This window comes from Kogia breviceps, chromosome 10, assembly GCF_026419965.1.
Source record: "Kogia breviceps isolate mKogBre1 chromosome 10, mKogBre1 haplotype 1, whole genome shotgun sequence".
Classification (NCBI taxonomy): Eukaryota; Metazoa; Chordata; class Mammalia; order Artiodactyla; family Physeteridae; genus Kogia; species Kogia breviceps.
Window position 1 is genome coordinate 61,432,082 of NC_081319.1, and position 24,595 is coordinate 61,456,676.

At 39.8% G+C, this 24,595-nt stretch overlaps 2 pseudogenes; one reads left to right on the plus strand and one right to left on the minus strand.

The window, feature by feature from the left end:
* Nucleotides 1-24,595, minus strand: part of LOC136791925 (UDP-N-acetylglucosamine--peptide N-acetylglucosaminyltransferase 110 kDa subunit pseudogene) — a 70,889-nt pseudogene that overhangs the window by 12,072 nt on the left and 34,222 nt on the right.
* LOC131764160 (centrosomal protein of 78 kDa-like) lies at nucleotides 407-20,564 on the plus strand (annotated as a pseudogene).

The window sequence follows — 24,595 nt, forward strand, 5'->3', positions numbered from 1 at the left end:
TCTCTCCTGGGCGGGGCGAGCACAGACATTTGTCAGGAGTTTAACTACGTTTAAAATGCGTTGATACAACCAGGTCTCACTTTTGTGTGGATGAGTCAGCAAACGCTTTTTGGAAACCTCAAATTCTCCTCACCTTCTACCTCTCGTGCTGGCCCTTGACTCGAAGCTTCCACCCCTGCTCCTCAGGCCGCGTCCCCAATGGAGGCGGGGCTGCGTGCGGACGCACGGCGAGAGGGCAGACGTCCTCGAGCCCCGCCCCCACGGGCCCGCCCTCAAACTTAAACCGCATTCCAGCGGCGCGGAGGACTTGAGTCTGGCGCCAAGAGCCGGCGTTGCGGCGGTGCGGGAGCGCGGTATGGAGGGGCCGGCCTAGCTGTGGCCTGTGACCCTATGCCTTCTGGCTGCGATGCCGGTCCTGCGCAGGCTGCGGGGCCGCAGCTGCCGGGCAGTGGGCGCCCGAGGGGCCGGGAGGCGAGCCGGGGCCCCCAGGCAGGTGTGGGCATCGTGTCCGCAGCCAGCGTCCCCGAGTCCGCGCTTGGGCCATGATCACTCGGTGAAGCTGCGCCCGGACAGCGCGGCCGACCTCTTCTCCCGCTGTGAGGACCTGTGTGCGCTGCAGGACTCGGAGCCTCTGCCCGCTGTGCCTGCTTCCCTGCGGGAGGGCCTCCTGGACCTAACGCCGACCGCCTCCGCGTGGTGGACTGGCCGCCGCTCCTGAGCACCCTCTGCCCCTGATCTGTATCCAGAGCTTCTTCCAGCCACGGCTTGGCGAGACAGGTTTGTACTTCCCGCTTCCAGGGGCCCTCGTGTGGGTGCTGCGAAGCGGGGTTTTATTTTTTATTTTTTTTTATTTTTTTATTTTTTTATTTTTTTATTTATTTATTTTTTTTTGGTATGCGGGCCTCTCACTGCTGTGGCCTCTCCCGTTGCGGAGCACAGGCTCCGGACGCGCAGGCTCAGCGGCCATGGCTCACGGGCCCAGTCGCTCCGCGGCATGTGGGATCTTCCCGGACCAGGGCACGAACCCGTGTCCCCTGCATCGGCAGGCGGATTCTCAACCACTGCGCCACCAGGGAAGCCCTCGAAGCGGGGTTTTAGATGGTGCAAAGTGGAGAGTGGGCACTCGAACCGGTGCCCAGTGCCTGGGTGTGCATGCACCAGAAGGAGCGTGCGGCCTAGGACTCCTGCCAGCTCGGTGACCCCGGCCGAGTGCCTTAAGGCTTCTAGGTCTCAGTGTTCTCATCTGTAGCATGGGCTTAACACGACCCAGTCTCTGTGGCAGTTACAAGGATGCACTGTGTTCATGCTTGTAGGCTCTGCAATGTAGAACACTTAGCACAGTTCGGAGCATCGTTGATTGTTGTACAGATGTTACCTGGTCTATTGAATGACTTTGCCTGGTACACACCAAAGCGATTAGGAAATGGATATATCCCCACTTCATTTCCTTTCCATTAAAACAGGGCTCAGGAAAACAACAATCTGTTTTCAATAGTCATATCATGTAGTGGAAAGAGCATCGGTGTGAAGTCAGCTTAGGGTTTGAATTCCAGGGCATATATTCTCTGTGGCCTGGGCAGGTTTCTTTTGAACTGCAATCCCCACACTTGTAAAATGACATGAAAAGCCACTCTTTCTGTGGATTCTTAGAATTAATTAAGCATGTTATGTGTGTAAACTATCCTGGCACTTGAATGAGTTGTCAGAACCAAGCACTGCTGGAGACGATGCTTCTGCCCTAGGTAATCTTCCTTTCTACTGGGCAGCAGGTAAACACAAGCACAGAAGTCAGTGCTCTGGAAGAAGTGAGTTCTGTTGCTACAGAGCACAGAATCTTTTTTTTTTAATTTAATTTTTATTTTATATTGGAGGATAGTTGATTTACAATATTGTGTTAGTTTTATGTGTACTGCAAAGTGATTCAGTTTTACATATATCCATTCTTTTTCAGATTATTTTCCCATACAGGTTGTTATAGGATATGGAGTAGAGTTCCCTGTGCTATGCAGTAGGTCCTTGTTGATTACGTATTTTATATATAGTCCTGTCTATATGTTAATCCCAAACTCCTAATTTATCCCCATCCCCGACCTTTCCCCTTTGCAGAGTACAGAATCTTGGAAGGGAAAGTTCAGGGTAGGCCTACTGGAGGAGGTTCCATCCTTTCTAAGGATATGTAGAAGCTCCTGGGGTAGCAGGAGGGAGAAGTGTGTGTCAAAGTTTGAGAAATATAAGAAAATATGGCAAAACTGAGGTACACGAGTGGAACTCCAGGTTTGGGAAAGAAATGAGAGTTGATACTGGAAACCTAGTGGGGCCCAACAGAAAGGGGCCTTGTTTGTCCTGTCAGAAGTTTGGATGTTTATGCTAAAGGCTGTGGGAAACACTAGAGAACAGTGAGATGGACTTCTGGTTTAGAGGCTCAGTTGGACCTCCATGTGGAAGGCAGTTGATTGGGTGCAGGATGAATTGTAATCTAAGGGTCCCACTTAAGTTATAAAAGGTTGTACTGGATTTTGGAGATCCAAGACAGAATGGGTGAGGCCTGATGACCAGTGAGAAAAGGGAGGGCAGCAAGCGTGGGTGACAGTTTACAGCTGCATCTTTTTGTGAGATACAGAGCACAGTAAGAAGGGATTGGGGTGCGGAGAGGATCTCACTTGATCTTCAGTGCTCTAGAGGGGCCTGATAGATGGGTCTGGGCCTAAGGTACAGATCTGGGCTTTTTGGGAGGACAGGTGTTTGAAGGCCTGGGAGATACTTAGATTACCCACAAGACGATACACAGAATCACAGATCTGAGAATTTTTTAAGTGGGAATGTTTGAGGATGTTTATAAGCTGAGAGAAAGTAGCCAGCAGAGGAAGGGTGTGAAGATCTAGGAAAGGAAATCATTGTTCATTTGTTTTCAAAAAGCTGAATACTTATCGTGTGCCTGGCCCCTTTTCTAGGATCTGGGGTTCACACCATCTGTTATCTCTTCTGCAAGGACAGTTCAACTCATCCCCTGGTGAGGAGAAGTCAGATTATTCTTGGCATGCCATTCAGGTGTAGGAACTGTTCTGTACCTCTGAAGGGACTTTACTTAACCAGCATAATAATGTAGAAATCAAAAGAAATTATAGCTGGAAGGGACGTTAAAGGCCACTGTACTTAATTTTGTCTAATACTTTACACTGAATTTAAGAAAAATTTATTGCAGACCCCATTCTCTTCAGAGTTCCTTCACTGAACTTTCTTTATGTCTTCAATCCAGTGGGTCCAGCTTGTAGATTTTGGCCTCCTCCTAAATGTGCTTCTTCATCCACATTACATTTTGCCCGGACTATGGCAGAAGCTCCTGGGTGATTTCGCGGCCGCTGGGCTCAGTTCCTCTAAGTTCCTCTCCCTACTCGGGTCGAATGATCTTGTAACATAAAAAGATACGCCTAAAATAATGCTGCTAATGGCTTGCCCACACAGAGTTAGTGCATACTAGCCGCCCAGCTCGTGCTCTGCACAGAGGCGTGTAGTCTGCACTGTGCTCGGCCAAGCCTCATGGGGCTCTTTGGCCCTGATTGGCCCTGAGGAAGGGGAGCTTTTTGGGATCACTCCCTTTATCTAATTGGTCCTTCAGCAGTGGGGCGCCTTTTTCTAATCAGCGGAGGCACCCTTACTCAGCCAGTCGTAGCCCCGGGCCTCATCATCTGTGTGATACAAGCCATGCTCTCTCCCAGGCTTGATTTGGCCAGCCTCTTTATTTTCATTTCTGTCTCTTCTCACCTTGGACCCCTGGCCTTTAGTCATTGCCACCTGCAGTATTTACTGTGCCCAGCAGGTGTCAGGCTTGAGTGTCTTTGCACAGGTGCTCCCTGTGCAGTTAATGCACCTCCTCCTCCTCCAACTCTGCATAGCCTCATCTTTCTCGATTGTACTTCCAGGTTATCATGAAGCCATCACTTCGACATAACATTCTGCCTCCAAAGGAAAGTCTGTGCATAAAGGTTATGTTTTTTTTTTATCTCATGTGATTGAAATTTTGAGTTTACACATGTCCCTCCTTAATGAAGGCTTTAAGGCCAGGAGTCGTTTCTAATCCTTAGCACAGAGCAGATGCCTTTGTTTTAAAATGCTTTTTAATTATGATAAAATGTATGGTTTAAACACTCATTTTACAATAATTTTGCTTTAGGTTCTGACAGAAATAAAGTTTCCAGAAGTTGTGTTCCTGCAATAAGAAATAAAGATGTGACCTTCCAGTTGTGTAAAGCTCTTAAATGCTGTGTGAGTGCGTCGAGTGCACTAAGGAACCTGGAGCTAAATGGGCTAGTTGTGAGAGAGAGAGACTTTACTACGTTAACAAAGGTAAGCCTTCATTGTGTCCTGCCAACATTTGATAGTTGCTTTTGGGGCAAACTAAACCGGTAAAATTTTAAACTTTTCCTCCACATTAAAGGGATTGAATTAATCGGCCACTTTGGTGCACCTGTGTCCTGCCAATTGTCCAACTGGAGATGGAGGTTTAGAAAGTGAGTTTCAGTCTTATTTAAGTCTCTTCCCATCAGACTGGTTTCGTGATTTCCTTCACACCATGTTACTTCCTGTCTACCTTTTCTTGGTGTCGTTCATGCCTGGATTGTCTCCTGTACCTGCTCAAACCTTGGTCCATTCTCATTTTTACCATGAAAGTTTGTCATGCCTGATACTGTCAGAACTAATTTTACTTAACTTTGTGTTAAGCCACAAACCAAACATTTTGTATATTATCTGTTTTTTGGGTTTGTCTATATTTTTATGGTTTCTCTTCAAGAAATATTATGGGAAGGGAAATAGCAAGACGTAAAGAGCAAAAAAGTCATCATTATCTTAAAATTTTTAGAACATCTATCTGTAATCATAATTATAATGCACTGTGGTATGTGTTAAAAAAGGAAATATATGTAACGTCCTGTAGGAGCAGCAAAGTCAGTGGTGTTAGTGGGGGTGTGTCATGGAAGTAATCACAAAGCAGGTGACTGTTGGTTAGGGTCCTGAAACATTAGTGTGTGTTCCCTGTGTCCAGTAGTGGTCTGGAGGGGTCACGAAGCCTGCCTTTCAATTTGAGGGAACAGAGGGTTTGAGGTCCTCTCTCTTATATGGCTCTAGTGTACTGCATAGCACCTAATAAAATACTGGGTTTATAGTTGACATTTATATTGCTGATTGCTCATCAAGATTGGGATGTATCATTGGAAATGAAAAGTCTTATGCTTTTTAGGTTTTTCTTTTTTTTTCTTCTGTCTCAAAAGGTATGTAGCACTTTGCTGAATGGTTGGGAATAAAGTTTGCAGTATTAAGTATATTCAGTTTTAGTATCTAAAAAGAATTGAACTGTTGCTGTAAAATGGAATAACACTTTGTTACTGACAAGTTTTAGAATGCATTGGTTTGTCAATTACCTGTTTGGGAAGAGTGTAGCTAATGATTTTAAGAATGTGGCTATAAACCTCCAATTGACTCAAGAAAAGCAAATAAGTCAAGATTGACATGTATAGGCTCTTCATATTATTGTGTGTGTGTGTTTTTCTTTCCTTTTAGTTATTTGTCAAGGTGTAAAGAACTCTATCACTCTTTAGATAGTAGACTTCACGGGCTGTATTCTGAAATGGCAGGGAGGAGATCACATGGCCAAGATCTTAAAGGTGATTTTGTGTTTAAACTTTCAAGAAAACATATGTGATTGAAGCACATTAATATATTGATACAGATGGCAGTTAATTTTTGTCTTTTTTTTTGTGGTACGTGGGCCTCTCACTGTTGTGGCCTCTCCCTTCGTGGAGCACAGGCTCCGGACGCGTAGGTCCAGCGGCCATGGCTCACAGGCCCAGCGGCTCCGCGGCACGCGCGACCCTCCCAGGCCGGGGCACGAACCCGCATCCCCTGCATCGCCAGGCTGACCCCCAACCACTGCGCCACCGGGGAAGCCCAATTTTTGTCTTTTGATACATGTGACTGCAGCTTTCCTTTTGTTGAAAGAATATGACCAGTTTTCAGTTTGGGATTCTACCATTTAGTAAAGATAGTCCACTTAATTTTAGAAATAAGAGATTTAATATGTAATACATAATAATACTTTTATGTATTTTTAGTTACTGAAAACTTTGTGATACTGTGAAGAAAGTATGCCATTATAGTCTTTAAGACTTAAATGAATCAAGTGTTTATTAGCTGCTGTAGTTTATAAAGTAATAAAAGTCACTACATCAGCTGTTTGTAAAGACAGTTTTTAAAATAATGCCGTAACAACTTTACAGTGGTTATAATGAGTGTATTTAGGCCTAAAATTATTTAATAATTTGACATGAAGCCTTTTTAATAGTTTGATGGTGCAGATCAGGGATAGGTAAACTATGGCTGGTGGGCCAGATCCAGCCCGTTGCCTGGTTTTGTAAAGAAAGTTTTTCTGGAACATAGTCGCATCCATTGTTTACATGGTAGCTATGGCTACTTACAGCCTACGCCAGTGGGATTGAGTAGCTGCACCAAAAAATGGAAAGCCCAGAAAGCTGGAAATGTTTAAATTTAGATTTGAAAAATTGAAAAATTCTTTGAGCCTATACAGGGCAAGTCCATTACCCCTGGGGTAGAAAACACTCAAGAACTTGGGTGCCGAAGCCAAATGGCCTAGGTTCAAATTCCCTTTCTCCCTTTTCATAGTATTTGACCATGGGCAAATCACTTAACATCTATGCCTCATTATGAGGTTTAAATGAACTCATTTGTATAAATAGTGCCTGGCACATACTAAGCACTGTGTAAATGATCGCTGTTTTTTCTGCTTGGAGCTTTTATAAGCTATAGTTAATAGGAAAATGACACTAACAATTTTCCTTTTAGAGTGTCAAAGGCACTTTGAGTCTTTTATTTTTTCAAGAATGTAATAAGACTTTTTCCATTTAAAGTCAGTGTTCCCCGTTACCAAAATTTATTTTATGAATACAAAGAATTGAATATCTTTAAGACAATACTTGTGGTTAAATGTCAAACCATTATTTTCCCAAGGCACATCAAACTGGCTCTGCATAGTCCAGGCCTCTATAAAGTTTGTGTGCATATGCTAGGTAGCATGTGAGATCCATTTTGTAAATATAGTTTTAAAAATAATGCCTGAGACTTCCCTGGAGGTCCAGCAGTTAAGACTCTGCACTCCCAATGCAGGGGGCCCGGGTTCGATTCCTGCTCAAGGAACTAGATCCCGCGTGCCTGCCGTAACTAGGACCCCACATGCTACAACTAAAACATCCGGCATGCTGCAACTAAAGACCCGGCACAGCCAAACAAACAAACAAATAAATATTTTTTAAAAATAAATAAAATAGGGCTTCCCTGGTGGCGCAGTGGTTGAGAATCCGCCTGCCGATGCAGGGGACGCGGGTTCGTGCCCCGGTCCGGGAAGATCCCACATGCCGCGGAGCGGCTGGGCCCGTGAGCCATGGCCGCTGAGCCTGCGCGTCCGGAGCCTGTGCTCCGCAACGGGAGAGGCCACAACAGTGAGAGGCCCGCGTACCACAAAAAAAAAAAAAAAAAAAAAAAAAAATAAATAAAATAATGCCTTAGGAGTTAGGAAAAGAAAAGATTAGAACCTATTTAGCTTTGTATCTATCATTTAAAAATTATCTGTGTAGTTTATAATGTACATACATTATATGTATAGAACTTCATGTATATAATTTGTTAAAAAATAAGATGCATATTAAAAAGTTTTCTTATGGGTTGCCCAGTCAGGTATTTGGAGACCATTGGAGGACAGAATGATGAAATTTAGAGCCTCAGCAATGATAGAATTTAGAACCTATTCCCTGACTTAGAAGATAAGGAAAATAATTCATAGACTGTAATTGAGTTGTCCAACTTTAAATAACTGTTCAAAAGCAGGTCATCCAGTGGCTGGAATCTAATCACTGACCGACTAGTATCTGGGTCACTGGACTGGTAAACCAGAACTGACTGTTTAATTTCTCAGGTTGATTCTCCTGGCATATATGCTTGATACGTGTGTGTGTAAATCTCTGACATAATAAGCCATACTCAGTAGGCACACCCTGTTTCCTTATTCAAGCATCTTAATTTCATCCCATTAAATCTTTGAAGTATCAGACTACCAGAAGGCATGAAGAAACCTGGGCTGAGAGTCTTCGTTCTAGGAGACCTGATCTTGACTGTATGACTGGTTTGAGGCACCTCACTCTGAACTGCAGCACGCTCATTGGTGACCTGGGTGCAAGTGCTTTCGCAGAATCTCTTAGGATTTATGGCTTAGAGGTAAATTCTAAAATTGAAAATATCGAATTTTTAATATGATATATGCTTAGCTTTTGGCATGATACTGTTGTGATAGGATTTTTTTAATGCCTCATTTTTCTGATAGCTTTTATTTTGCTTTTCAACTTTCTCTAAGAGTTGCATATATTCTTTATAGAAAACACAGAGTAACAAGAGAACAATTACCTATAATCTTAATACTCAGACGTAATCACTGTTCATTTTGGCGCAGACACTTTCAGTCTTTTTTTTTCTATAAATATATTTGTACACTTAGGGATTACAAAAATAGAATTGTAGTATACTTGCTATTTCATATTCCTGCTTTTTTCACTTAATGATGTATCATGTAGTATTCCATTGTATTGATGTCCCATAGTTTAATCAAATCTTTGCAATTAGATTTATACAGTTTGCTTTTCTGTGTCAGAAACAATGTGAATACATTGTATATACATCTCTGTGTCTGTTGGGTTTACTTCTGTAGAATAAGGTACTAGAAGTAGAATGACTAAGTGTGACATATTTTTAAGACTTTTGATACACATTGCCAAATTACTATCCAGAAAGGCTATGCCAATTTGTAGTCTACCCCAACAGTGGATGTGAAGCCTGCCTCACAGAAACACTGGCTTGTAGCACTTTTAAAAACTGTAAAACTACAAAAATGAGTATCTCTCCCTTTTTCATGCAAGTGGGAGTACTCCAAATTTTATAACTTTTTTCAGTTAATTTAGTATGAGCATCTAAGCAAGTCAGTAAATTTGCATCTACTGCATTTTTTGTGACTGTTCAGTGTTCCATTATGTGAATATGCCACAGTACACATAGCTTATCCATTCTTGTATATAAGCTATGTCCAGTTTTTCAGTTCCAAATAGTACTCTGATATGTATCCTTACCTATAACTCTATTTCTTTTGGTTAAATTCTTAGAAAGGGAGTTGTTGGATTAAAAGGGTATACACATTTTAAAGGCTTGGCTTAATGTGATAGGAGAATAACCACATTTTATTCTGTATTCATTTGATTTACTAGCGGTTTACTGGCTGTTTGTATTATTTGGCTAGTTAACTATACCCTGTGTCCATTCTTCTGTAGCGAGAGTTTGTAACGGTTGTATCCTATCCTGCCACATCCATATGTGTGACTTGCTATTTCTGTATGTCATGGGGTGCTGAAAGACTCGTGATTCTAATGTGATGCGCCACACAACACTTAAAAAAGTGACTCATGATAGTTGCCTTTCATGTAATATGTTTTTAATACCTGTGCTTTTGTGATGATCCCTTTTGTTTAAATGAGTAGGTTGTTCAGCCCCAGAACTACTATAATTCATGATCATTTTTTCTAGTTTTTGTCTGACCTTTTGCTGAGAGAGTTCCTGACCATCATACTTTCATGATAGGTTTTTAGTATGTATTGTGTATTCACACATTCTTTGAATTTGTTCTTCTTTGTATCGTCTTAGACTTGTCTTTTTTGCTCTAAAACTAACAGTTATTACATTTCTTCTCTTTTGTTTTCCCCTTTTAACTAGTTTCAAGTGTGATTTGAAGCTCAAGATCATGATCAAAATAATGCAGTGCATTTCTCAGCTCCACCAGTTTTTGCTTGTGAGGTTTACATGCCACTGCCCCCGTGCTAATTATGAACTGAGATTTATTTTGTGATGTTTTTTTGCTCACAGGTTATATACACTTATTCTTCAGTTCTGTAATTGTAAAATATGTTGGATGATTTATTGGTACTAAAGGCAGGGTTATCATTGCACATCCAAAAAGAGGGTTTTTTGGTTTTGTTCTGTTTTGTTCTTTATTGGAGTGTAATTGCTTTACAATGGTGTGTTAGTTTGCTTTGTAACATAGTGAATCAGCTATACATTTACATATATCCCCATATCTCCTCCTTGTTGCATTTCCCTCCCAGCCTCCCTATCCCACCCCTCTAGGTGGTCACAAAGCACTGAGCTGATCTCCCTGTGCTGTGCGGCTGCTTCCCACTAGCTATCTGTTTTACATTTGGGAGTGTATATATGTCCATGCCAGTCTCTCACTTCGTCCCAGCTTACTCTTCCCCCTCCCCATGTCCTCAAGTCCATTCTCTACACCTGCGTTTTTATTCCTGTCCTGCCCCTAGGTTCTTCATAACCATTTTAAAAAAATTCCATATATATCTGTTAACATACGGTATTTCTTTTTCTCTTTCTGACTTACTTCACTCTGTATGACAGACTCTAGGTCCATCCACCTGACTACAAATAACTCCATTTCATTTCTGTTTATGGCTGAGTAATATTCCATTGTATATATGGGCCACAACTACTTTATCCATTCATCTGTCGATGGATACTTAGGTTGCTTCCATGTCCTGGCTATTGTGAATAGAGCTGCAATGAGCATTCCAAGGAGAGGTTTTTTAATTGCATTATGCATTATATGTGTGCGTATATGTTTCTGTCTTTTTCCATACCCCAAATTACAAATGTGCCATGGCTGGTCTTGTGCAGGAGTCTTCCACACGTGAAAAAATGAGAGTTGTCTATATGGTAAATCTGTATAGAGTGAGCAAGTGACCTTTTGTCTTTCATCGAAAGCACTTGACATGCAGCAGTGTGGCCTCACCAGTGAAGGAGCAAAGGCTTTACTAAAGGCCCTTGAAACCAACAGAAGTCTGCTCGTTCTGGATATAAGAAAAACTCCACGTGTTGGTATGTGGTCACTTTTCTTTTTTTAATTGATTAACACATAGCAAAACAAAAAGAATTTGTTCACGTATTGACAGTTTTTAAAACTTAATGTGTTTAACTTTCCTCATTGTATACAGTTCACCCTTGAACAACTTGGGGTTCGGGGTGGCGACCCCTACGCTGTTGAAAATCTGGGTATGAGTTTATAGTCAGTGGTTCTGCATCTGTGGATTCAACGAACCTTGAATCTTGTAGGATGATAGTACATATTTATTGAAAAATATCCATGTGTAAATGGACCCGTGAGGTTCAAACCCATGTTGTTCAAGAATCAACTGTACTTTTCTAATGTTGCACTTCCCTTATTTTTTTAGCAGATAATGTACTAATTAAAGTGAGTTATACTTGTAAATTGTTCTTATCTCTACTCTGAATAGAAGTGAGCCTAGATACTAAGCCTGCTTCTACGAGAGCATTATTTCCTTCTTGTGCAACCTGTGAATTCTTGTAAGGACTACTTTATCCATTTGTCAGTTTCACAAGTAATTTTTTTTTAATACCTTCTGTGTGCCAGATACGGGTCAGGCACTAGGGATAAAGCAGTGAACCAGACAGACAAAAGTCTTGCCCTCATGGAACTTACCTTCTAGTGAAGCAGTTCAGATAGAAATGAGTAAACAGATAAGTAATATAATTTTAGATAGTAGGAAGTGCAAAAATATCTTAATGTAAGGAGAGTGGGGGGGGGCAGGTAGGACTCCATTGTATAGGTTTGTTAGGGGACAACTTCACTGGAGAAGTGGCATTTGAATGGAGACCTGAATGAAGAGAGGAGCAAGCCATGGAAGATCTGGGGTAAGCACATTCCAGGACAAGGAGGCAATGAGTATGCAGGCATGTAGGTGGGTGGAGTATTTAAGGAAAAGCAAGGAGGCCAACATGGCTAGAGTACTGAGTGAAGAAGAGTGTGGTATGACATGAGGTCAAGGTGCTAGCCAGGGGTCTGATCTTGTAAAGTCTTGAAGGCCAGAGTAAAGATGTGGATTATTCTAAATGAGTAGAGGATTTTGAAGTGGAAAAAGGCATGATCCAAGTAGTATCTGAATAAGGTGACCTGGTATCGAGAATGGACTTGGGGGGATAAAGAAGAGAAACAGGGAGACCAGTTAGGAGACTATCACAGTGGTCCAAATAAGAGATGTTTATGGCTTAGCTTAGGTTGGAAGTTTGGAGCAAGTGAAAAGTGGTTGAATTCAGTTTGTGTTTTGAGGGTGTAGCTAACAAGACTTTAGACAGATTAGATGTGAGGTACGAAGGAAATAGTAACAAGGAGACAGGTTGTTGATGATTATGTGTGCAACTGGGTGGTATCACTTAGAAGAAGGGGGCTGATGGGAGGAGCAGCTTTTGAGGGAATATCAGGACTTTGGTTTGCTATCTTAGATGCCCTTTAGGTATCTAAGTGTCTGGAGAGTGCTCAGACTGTACTTTCTATCCAGAGGTATCCAAAGCCACTTTAGATGCAAAATAGTTAAAGTTGACCTTTGCTGCTGCCAAAATAATAGCCACTGGGGGCAGTCTGCAAGATGGCATCTTAGGTTTTTGAGGAAGAAATTAGAATACACAAAGGGGGAAATAAGTGTATAATTATATAATATAGATTTCATATTTAATTTTATGGGAAAAGGAATAAGTAGTTGGCTTTTGGTTTTAAATGGGAATAGCCACTCATTGGGAAATAATTACTCTAATTTCAATTTATTTTACTTTAGATTATTCTGTGACGAAAGCAGTTATCAAAAAAGGTCTCCAGAATGGAAGGAGTGCCAGGTCAGAGGTGTATATCGTGTTTTAGTTCTCTCAGAAGAATTTCTCTTTAATGGCTTGTTTTTCTTTCTTTCTTAAAAGAAAATTATCAAGGTACTTTCTGCCATCTTAAAACTAAGTTTTTATTCAAATGAAATGGCTTTTCTGTTTTTGAAAATATTTTGTGATGCTTTAATTTAGGTTCCCAGAAATGCAGATTGAAAACCTTTTATTAACTTAAAGTATCTTAATTTCCAATGAATATCAAACCCTCACAAATTACCTGTAACTGAAATGGCATATTTATCATTTCTCTCTCAGTACCAGTGCATAACTTCTCCATCGTGAAGGAACCACCCAAAGCTTCTAGACAGAAAAAGAGAACTCTAATTTTGGGAAGTGGTTGGAAAGGAAAAGCTACTATTAGAATTGGTAACTCTTTCCTGTTTTGAATGCTACTAGAACTTAATACCCCTTATGTTTTCTGGTGTGCTAAAAGTAAAACAGCCAGTATTAACCACAGGCATATTAGGAGGCCTATAATTATTTTGATACTTATGAGAATTTATAGGATGTAGATATAATAAATGAATTTAAAGAGATGTTAGTATTAACCAACATTATTGTTTGGATCTCATAAATGTTCGTTATTTTGAAAATATTTCCTGGTTGATGATTACTTCTAATACTTTGCAATTGAAATTTGGGGTGCACTTTGATGATAATTTTAGTAGTGGTTCTTTTGAGGAATGATATTTTTTTATATGAAGAATTACCTTTTGTGTTATAAGAAACAAAATTTCTTCCCAGTTCCAATCTTCCCATTGTTCCCTGCTTCTTTCTTAGAAATTCTTACCTAAATTTTTGAATCCGGTAATGCCTTGTTTTTCTCAATGATTAAAAAAAAACGTGAAATATGTATTATCTTTATAAAAGACTTATACAGACAAGTTTATTGACCTAGATGGAACATTTTAGAAAAACATTTTGTAAATGTTTACTGTAATGTATATTTAAATTTCCAAATGATAATTAACCCAGGATTTTAAACTAAGCCTATATTTTGTTACCAAATGTGATAAAAACTTTTAAAACCCTTTAACAATCAATGGTATAAGTTTCACATTCTCCTGAATATATAAATTTGGTATACTTCATGTCTACTGATAACGTTTGTATTGTTTCTAAGAGACCTTAACTTTTTATTTTCTGGAACATATTATCGTTAGTCACACATAGTCTTTTTTTTTTTTTTTTTGAGCAGCATTTGTGAAACCAAATCTAATATGAAACTGACTCTTTCTTGTGAGTAAATTTGAATTTTGAAACAGTAAAACAATAAGGTTTAATATAAAGCAAAATAAATTTTTTATGTTTATGATCTGCCAATTTCCAAGAAAAAGTTTGTGGTGCCTTTAGTTCTATACCAGTTATATTAAAATCACCAATGGACAACACATCTTTTATTCAGGTGCCCTCTGAAAGTTTTAAAAATTTGTTGACTTAATATCACTGAACTGTCCACTTTAAAATGGTTAAAATGATAAATTTTCAGTTTTGTGAAATTTTTTAAATGTGTTGTTTCAAAATTTTTAGGTTTTATAAAGGTATTGTATTAGCATAACAATGAAGAATTTAAAAGATCATCTCTAATCTCATTATCCTGTCAAGCCTTGTTTACATTTTTATTTTCTCTTCCTGTTGTCTATAAACATAAATCCACATAGCTTCAATATAATTTGCCATTCTTATCTTTTCATACTAAATTTAAAATTTATGATTCATAATTATACTTTTAAAGATTGTATTCAGAAGGTTTCATTGAGTTGGTCAATTTTTTAAATTGGTGAAAAATTGGAAATAACCTAAAATAAACTATTGTAAACATCTTCATAAATACAGCTTTGTTTTTTCTACTTAAAGATGTATGATTCTCCATTAAGAAGTTGATTATCCATTAATCAACTTCCTTGGATAATAGTGTATTAAATAGAACTTGTTAGGAGTGTTTATGAAGCCAAAAAAAGCTTATGATTTGTCTGCCAATTGTTATTTCAAGACAGTGGTATTTTAATAATCAAATAGTACATACAGAGAAGTTAAGATTTGTGGTTTCACACTAATGACATATTATTATTAAAAATTTAGGGCTTCCCTGGTGGCGCAGTGGTTCAGAGTCCGCCTGCCGATGCAGGGGACATGGGTTCGTGCCCCGGTCTGGGAGGATCTCACATGCCGCGGAGCGGCTGGGCCCGTGAGCCGTGGCCGCTGAGCCTGCGCGTCCGGAGCCTGTGCTCCGCAACGGGAGAGGCCACAGCAGTGAGAGGCCCGCGTACGGGAAAAAAAAAAAAAAAAAAAAAAATTATATGGGGCTTCCCTGTTGGCGCAATGGTTGAGAGTCCGCCTGCCGATGCAGGGGACACGAGTTTGTGCCCCAGTCCGAGAAGATCCCATATGCCATGGAGCGGCTGGGCCCGTGAGCCATGGCCGCTGAGCCTGCACGTCCGGAGCCTGTGCTCTGCAGCAGGAGAGGCCATAGCAGTGAGCCCGTGTACCGCAAAAAAAAAAAAAAAAAAAATTATATGATATGTAAAGCATACTTAAAATAGCTAAGTTGACTTTTAATATAATATTAGAAATGGAAATATATATAAATAAAACATGCATATGTAAAACATATGAGGAATTCTGTAATATTAGTACCTGGTGGTATATAATACAGCATCATGGAATGAGAATAAAACAATTAAAATTTTTTTATTTAGCATGATTAAACAAAGTGGAAATGTAACTGAAGTATACAAGCTCATTGAGCTATTTTAAGAGTAATTTTCTTAGGCTATTTTTTGTATTTGCCTCAGTTATTTGGAGACATAGAGGTAAGCCAAATCAATAGCTGGGTATATACTAAGACCCAGGTGAGTATAGGGTTGAAATAATGTTGTGAGTTGTGTCACATTTACATTGTAATTATGTATGCCTAAAAAAAGATGGGAACTTTTATTAGAAATTTTTTATCTCCTAATATGAAAAGTATAATTAAAAAAAAATTTAATATAAATGTATTTTCATTAGTTTCTGAAAGTAAATTTTCATTTACTTCTGAAAGTAAAGGAAGGGTATACACATACAAACCACATGCATACAGACATTTTTTTGAGGGTAATTAAGTTAAAAAACACAATAAAATAGCACAAAATGAACTGAGCTCCTATATATTTTTAAGAGGCATGTTAAATCACACAGGATCATGTGGTGATTATCAATAAGCTACACTCTATGAAATATTTGTCCTATATTACCGCATACACTCTATTTTACACTCCATCCTAATGTTGCTAAAATATAGTAGAAAGCAGCAGCATAACACAGGGAGATCAGCTCTGTGCTTTGTGATGACCTAGAGCGGTGGCATAGGGAGGGTGGGAGGAGGCTCAAGAGGGAGGGGATATGGTGACATGTGTATGCATATGGCTGATTCGCTTTGTTGTGTAACAGAAACTAACACAGAACTGTGAAGCAATTATACTCCAATAAAGATCTATTAAAATAAATAAATAAAATAACATGAAATATAGTAGATTTGAAGAATATATGTAACCATTTTAACCTATGATGTTTGTTTTCAGTAAATTCAAATTAAATATTTAAATGTGAATTTTAATATATGGCTTGTTCTAAATAAAATATTAACACATAGGTCTAGTTTTTGCAACCAAATATTTCATATAAAGATACTTGCCTCTTTACTACTGAAACACAGGATAAGTCTCCACATTTCACTGTTTTTATTCAGTGGGTTTCATTTGTTTTTTTGTGTGTTTTCTATATGAAATAAAAGGAGCAGTGAAGGTTGACAGGCTTATAGGAGGGTAACATTGACTCACCTACCACCCAGCAACTTGCAGTCTTATAACTTTTATTGTTTTTACATAGAAAAATTCATCTTAAATTGAATTTTTGGTCTAATTCTGAAGATTGTGTTTGGCAGAAGTCATGGGTGTACCTGTGTTTCTCTGTCCTTGAGATTCAGAAATGCCAAAGGTGTTCTAAGATTCAGTAAACTTGAGTGTTTCTGCATGATACATAAAATGTATCATACTTCGGGATTTTTTCAAAATTTATTTTTCCATTTCTGCACATCTCAATACTTTTGTTTTAGTTTAAATGTTATTGTAGAGAACTTATATTTTTAAAAAATGCTGGCTTATGTAAAAGCTTTTTACAAAACGACCCTCTTTTTAATGGCCTTGGCATCATTGTCAAGTGCCTGTTTGATTCCTTTCAAAGTATACACGTGTGACAGTTGCTTTGTAGACCTTTGGTGCATCTTGATTCCTTCTTTTTGTGCTTTGTCGAACATAGGATTGGCCACAAAGAAACCTGTAAGTAATGGAAGGAAACACTCTTCTGGTAAAGAATGTTATGCTCCTGAACCTCTACCATATGGTGTGTCTGGTTTCCGGCCGTGGCGTACTGCAGAACATGCAAAAAGGAACAGATAACGTGCTTGCATTCCCTGTCTTTTTCAGTCGTTCAGAATTCCTATTTTGGAACTTCTGTTATGTGGACGGTCTCTGGTGCTTTCTATAGAGGAAAAAAGATAACTCACACATGGCTTCTGCCTAATGAGCCCTCTCAGGAAGAAAAACAAAAAGTAATTGGGAGTTTCAAGTTGTTTCTCAAGTGTCACAACAGAGGTAACCCCGTGGGAGTCTTGAGGAGACTAAAATTATCACCAGTTGTGCAGGTGAGAAAAGTTTCACTAGAGGCAGGTGTAGTTGAGCCAAGCCCTACAGCACAGAAGTAGGAATATGGATATGTACGAATGGGACAACAGACATTTTAGGCATGGGAAATAGTTTAATGCAGAATGGATGAGAAATATGCATTAGACCTGTTCTAAATCAACTGGCTTATTAACTCAGTAAATCAGATTTAGTGACTCAAACTAGCTTTAGCTGATTACTTATCCAGGGGATAGCTGTTTATAGTAATTTTTGTCACAGAACAGTAAATAAAATTGTTGAACTATAGCTTTAGGCTTGCTAAGTGAAATAGATTGCTGTAGATGATTTTCAAGTGACTTACTTGGTAGTATTCATGAAATTGGAGGTTCAAAATTGCTTAAGAAAACAAAGAGAATTGATTTTAAATAGTACTTGAAGGAGTTAGTGTGTAAAGTATCTGTTCAGTAGCTCATGTTAAATTGATATTAATAATCCCTATTGGACAACCAACTACTTTTTGGCAAAAGGTAATGTGAATTGCTGTTGCATAAACTATAGTGTTGAATCCCCAGTCTTTGCACTTGAGTTTAACAACTCTGTGGTTTCCTATCTTCTTCTTGAGACACTTAATCTCAGGTCCGTCCTCGCCACACAGAGTGGTAAATTAGAGAACAATTAATATCACCATTTAAAGAAGTGAGACTGAAATTTCAACCATCCTGAACATAGGAACTGAAGGGGCCTCTCAGCAGTTGAGAGAGATATCACCAAGCCAGTTGGGTGAATTCTGTTCAGTTTTCTCTGTTGCAGAGCCCTCCAGGTCCTTCTTCTGAGCTTATTTATTTTTATACACAATTCTGTATGGATACTATACATAATACTAAATAGTTGTATTAGCTGGATTTAACTGGTTCTGTATTTACATCAAGATCTAACTTCGTTTTGTTGATATATTTTTAGGAGCTTTCCATTCATCAAAGCTCGTGATGTATGCAGTCAGTTGCAGGTATGTAGCTATCATATTTGTTATATGTAGGGGTTGAATTGGGAAAGGTGGATGGTCATTCTTTTTGCTTTTTAAACTGAGAGAGCCTTACAAGCAGCATTTCCCTCTCTGAAATAAATCAATGTGAAGCTTGTCTGGTCGCTCTCCCGATGCAACTGTGTAGTTGTGTGGATTTGGCACACAACTGTCAGCCTTGTGCTTATGTCTGTAAACAAGGAAGCGTGTTCTTCAGTCCGCAAATCGGCTGTTACCCACTGAAACGAACTTGACCGCCATTTCTGACCCCTCACATGGAGCTGTCATACTCAAGAATGTTCATATGGTTTCAGAAAAGGTTGTTTGTGGGCTATATGTACAAATTCCTGATCTGAGAGCCAATATAAAGCAACATCTCCCAAACCTCTGCTCTCTCACCAAGGCCACGCACATTCCATCGCTTATGGCCTCATGGCAAGCTAATACTGTCAGTATCAGATTCTCCTTCCCAGTGGTCTTGGGAGACTGCATAGCTGCTCTGTGAAAGGCACCACTGTTGAGATTGAGAGAAGCGCATCTTAGGTGTCAGTCCTGCCCTTGCATGCCCAGAGAGAGGGGTGTGCGCCTTGTTCTCCTGTTGGGAATTTCCTATGCTGCACGTTTGCTGCTTGTTGTCAAAATGATGTCCTAGTGACTTGTCTTCTGCGTCATTCCATCATCCCAGCACACTTCCTTATGTTCTGTAGACTTTTATGGGGTTGTGGCCAGGTCAGTTTTTAAATGTTTGGAAATGTCCTATTGAACAACATTGCAGTGGCAGTGAAGCTTGATGGGAGAATTGTATTCCTGTTACCTTAGTTTTGGCTTAAGGGTGATGAGAAAATGAAATTTTTGATGGGTCAGTTTTAGTTGTGTATGTGCATGTGATTTATTTTTTAAAATTCTAACGTCTGTTATTCACAGCTTAGATATGTTGACTTTCTGATTATTCTTCTGATTCTTCTTTTTTTTTTTTTTTTTGCGGTATGCGGGCCTCTCACTGTTGTGGCCTCTCCCATTGCGGAACACAGGCTCCGGACGCGCAGGACTAGCGGCCATGGCTCATGGGCTTAGTTGCTCCGTGGCATGTGGGATCTTCCCGGACCAGGGCACGAACCCGTGTCCCCTGCATCGGCAGGCGGATTCTCAACCACTGCGCCACCAGGGAAGCCCCCCTGATTCTTTATCAGTCCCTTTACTGATGTATTCCCCCCCGAAAAACTACATTCTCCTCCAGACTGTTTTTCTCTGATAGTGAAGAATAAATTTTTCATTTGCAATATAAAGTTGATCTGAGAAAAAGATGTTTACCTTGGCTCTTTCCTTGGCTTCTGTGAAAGAAACTTAATAAAATAATATGGGCAATTCCCATTACTAATCCTAACCATGTACAACAGGGGTCTATACAGTAACATAGCAAAAATAAGTTACTGTAATTTTACTTAGTCATTGCCTGTTTTAGACTAAGGAGCAATGAGAGACATTTATAAATAATGATACCTCAGATTACTTTTTTTTTTTATTGCCATACGCGGGCCTCTCACTGCTGCGGCCTCTCCCGCTGCGGAGCACAGGCTCTGGACGCGCAGGCCCAGCGGCCATGGCTCACAGGCCCAGCCGCTCCGCGGCACGTGGGATCCTCTCGCACCGGGGGACGAACCTGTGTCCCCTGCATCGGCAGGCGGACTCGCAACCACTGCGCCACCAGGGAAGACCCTCAGATTACTTTTGTTAAATGTCCTCTAATATTTGGATATTTGGTATCTGGCTTGTGTTATCTTTTATACAATCTTCTTTGCACTTTAGTTTAACAACTCTGTGGTTTCCTATCTTGTTCTTGTGACACTCAGGTCCATCAGAATTTCCTGTGACTGTGACAGTAGGGAGTCCTTCCTCCTCAGAAATCGAAGAGGTCGATGATTCCTCAGAAAGTGTTCAGGAAGAGCCAGAGACAATCCGTTTAAAACAAGAAGCATTGCAGGTACAAAGTTATCACTTTAAAGCTATAGAGAAGATTGTTTTTCAAGTGGAAGCCTGATTGCAACACTGCACAGCTTGTGTGAGGGTTCTGTTTTCTCCTCACATCTGGATTGTATCTCCTTGAATGGTTCCTTAAGCTTAGACCAAGGCGAATGGTGGGCATTTGAACTCTAAGAAATAAAAATCAAAACACATCATTAGTAATATAATTTCCTTTCCTTAGAACCTTAGGATATTAGATTCAGGGAGAACCTTAGTGATCATAAGATAAAGAAATTAAGTTCTGAATGAATGTAGTCAGCTGATTCAGTGCTCTTGTTTTACAGATGAGAAAATTGACAGTTCTAGTTGAACTTTCTTTTTATCAGAGGAAAATATGGCCTCATTTGGAATAAAAGTAAAGTTGAAAAAAGTTTTGATGTTGATAGTCTCCTTTCCTAAAATAAAACATATCAAGAAGCCACATTATATTACCTAATAAACCTGACATCTAATGTCATTCCATACTTTTGTTTGTATGAACAGAAAAGAAAAATTGATTTTCTTAAGAAATTTTTGCACCTCAAAATTAATATATTTATTTTATTTCAGTTGTAATGCAGAGCTGAACATTTCTAGTAAATAAGGGAACACAATTTGGGGGGACCTTGCCTTGTGCTACAAAGTCCATGTTTAATTTTTAAAAATTATTTATATGATTTTCTTTTCATATGAAACATGAAACTTGACAGGTTTCAGAACTAATTATCCCATTATTATAGGACTAGGAGAATTACGCTTTGATTTTCAAAAGAGAACGTTAGATTTTTTTTTTTAAAGAAGATGTTGGGGGTAGGAGTTTAATTATTTATTTATTTATTTTTGCTGTGTTGGGTCTTCGTTTCTGGGCTTCGTTTCAAGGTCTATCTCTAGTTGTGGCAAGCGGGGGCCACTCTTCATTGCAGTGCGCGGGCCTCTCACTATCGCGGCCTCTCTTGTTGCAGAGCACAGGCTCCAGATGTGCAGGCTCAGTAGTATGGCTCACGGGCCTCGCGGCATGTGGGAACCTCCCAGCCCAGGGCTCGAACCTGTGTCCCCTGCATTAGCAGGCAGATTCTCAACCACTGCGCCACCATGGAAGCCCGAAAGATAGATTTTTATTTTTAAATTTACATTAATGATAATATAGAGAAATTTCAAGAAAAGAACCTAGAAAATTATGAAATGTTAGAGTAGGAGAAATCTATAGTTCATGTAGAGTTACGCCCTTAAGTTTTATAAATGAGTACCTACAATTTGTAGCACATAAGTGGTTTATTAGTAAGTTGCAGAGCACGAAAAGACCCTAGAGCATCTAACCCGCATTCCTTGTCATTTTATTTATTTTTTATTTTTTAAATTTTGTTTTTGGTACGTGGGCCTCTCACTGTTGTGGAGCACAGGCTCTGGACGCACAGGCTCAGCGGCCATGGCTCACGAGCCCAGCTGCTCTGAGGCATGTGAGATCCTCCCGGACCGGGGCACGAACCCGTGTGCCCTGCATCAGCAGGCAGACTCTCAACCACTGCGCCACCAGGGAAGCCCTCCTTGTCATTTTAGGTGTGTTGTATTCATTTCCTTCACGAGTAGACCAGGAGATTATTATTTCTGAAAACAATGATAGACACTGGGGAAGACCAAGAAGTTTAAACACTGGGACCACAGAATAGCAGATTCAGAATGCACTGAGAACCCTTTCAGCTCTTCTCTGTTTTGACAAGACACTACAAGGATGGTATGAAAGTGTTTAAGTATATAAGCCCACAACAGTCAAGAGATTTCAACATAGTCTTGAAAGACGGAAGACAAGTGGAAGAGTGTGAAACCGAAGCAGTAGAACAGAGGGAAAAGCATCACCTAGAATATGCACAGGGATCACCTGCAACTGAGGAGGATTCTGACCCCACCTGCAGAAGTAGCCCCACGCTCAGATGGGCATGTAGGAGAGAGGGTGGAGTTAGTTAAAAGTGTGACTGAAATAGGGGAGCTCATTGAAGGGTTCTGTTTGGAGGAGTGGACTCCCAGCCCCGCCCTCACGCTCGTGAAATGAGATGACTTCATTTTGAAAACAGTGAAACTGTTTCTCCCAGTGAAACTGGGGAGAACTGGAGCAGCTAGTGTGAGTTTTTACACCCTAGAAAAGAGTGTTTGCGGGGGGGATCCTATTACGGTTACTCCCCGCTTCTTCCTGCATAAGACGCCAATCAATCGTTGACTTCAGGGAGCTTTCTGCACTCATTCTTAAGTAGAAAATAACTGTCATTTGCCTGATAGTTGAGTAAAGCTTACAACATGAGAGAGGGGAAAAAATGAAAGCATATCCTAGTAGGACCAGGGACAATTTAGGGAAGAAAATAATTTAAGGAAAAACCCTAATTAGTATCCTGAGAGAGGTTTAAAAAGAGGTAGCAACTATAAAATAAGAATAGGGTGTTAATTACAAAGAGAATGGTCAGAATGCAAGAGAGGTCTCTTGGAAATGAAAATATGGTTGCTGAAATAAATTCAGTAGGAATTAAAAAATGTTCCCAGTATATAAAAAGGAAAGACACAATGGAAAATGTGATAGAAATATGTTAGAGAGGCTGCATCTGGGAGATCCAACATGTTACTATTAGAAACTCTAGACCCAGACAAAAAATGGAGGGAAGCTGTCAGAGGCAAGAAAATTCCCCACAGCTGAAAGTAGACATCAGGCCTCAGATTGCAAATAGTTACTCAAGTTTTGAGCAAGATGAACAAAAATAGACTCATACCTAGGCACCCTTCATTGTGAAGTTTTAAAATACTGAAAAAATAAAATAAAATAGAATAAACTACTGAGAGGATACATCCATTCCAGAGAGAAAAATACTGGTCACGTAAAAATAAAACGTTAAAATCTGACTTTATCATACTTGTCTTCAGCACCATGAATCCTGGAAGGCATTAGAAAGATACCTCCAAAGTTTTTCAGGCACATAATTTTCACCCTAGGGGTTTGTATCCAGCCAAACTATCAGTCATAAGTGGAGGCTGAAGAAGATATTTTGTACACAAAGAAATTTGAAAAATTTACCTCCTTGCTATATCTTAAACTATGTATAGAAATAACCCAGCAAAATGAGGGAATAATCCAAGAAGGAAGGTAATAGGGGATTCAGTGCAGAGAGCAGCTAGTCTAGATTGGAGAGGCTTCTATTGATTGTGTGATTGAGAGCTTAGAAACACCCTGAGGCATGTTGTACTTACTATGTATTAGGCACTGTTGGAAGGGAGGAGGGAGAGGAAGAGGAGAAGGAACTTGAACTCCAGAGGAGAAAAGGCTATACTGACATAAACATGAATCAAACTAAACTGTGGTTGAGTTTTAACCTACCACTGGTGAGGAAGAGAAGAATCCACTTAAACTTGACACTATAGATATCTCCCTTTTCAGTGACACACAGGGGTAATGACCACCTATCTAATTTGTTGTCCAAACCAAAACACTTTAATAATGTAAGGAGGCACTCTAATGCTGTAACATCATGACAACAGGTATAACTGGAACAGCCCACGGCGGCTTGGGGTATGTGGTCACCCTACACAGGGCGGTGACACTGACACAGTATAGAAGGAGGTATAGTCTATACACAGAGACACAATACATCTGCAGTGGGCAGTATTAATTTAATAATGGCAATACTGTCTTGGTTTGCAGCTTTTATTGTCAACTTGCATGTAATAACAAATAACTAACCTAAACTCTACATAGTATGTATTAGTATTAACTTAGTATGTACTGAAATGTATTGTGTACTAGTATGTACTTAGTATATATTAGGCTCTAAGTGTTTTTGCATATATTAACTCATTTAATCCTCTGAATAGCCTTATGAGGTTGGTGCTAATATCATTCCCACTTTTGAGGACAGGAAGCTAAGACAGGGAAGGAACTTGCCCAGGCTGTACATAATTTAGGGTTGGATCGAGGCTTTGAGTTTAGGCTCTCTGCCTGTTCTGTTAAACCTTACTCCCTACTGACTCTCAAATAACAGAAGACTTAACTGCACATAGAACAGAATATAAATTTCAACTTTGACAACGTAAA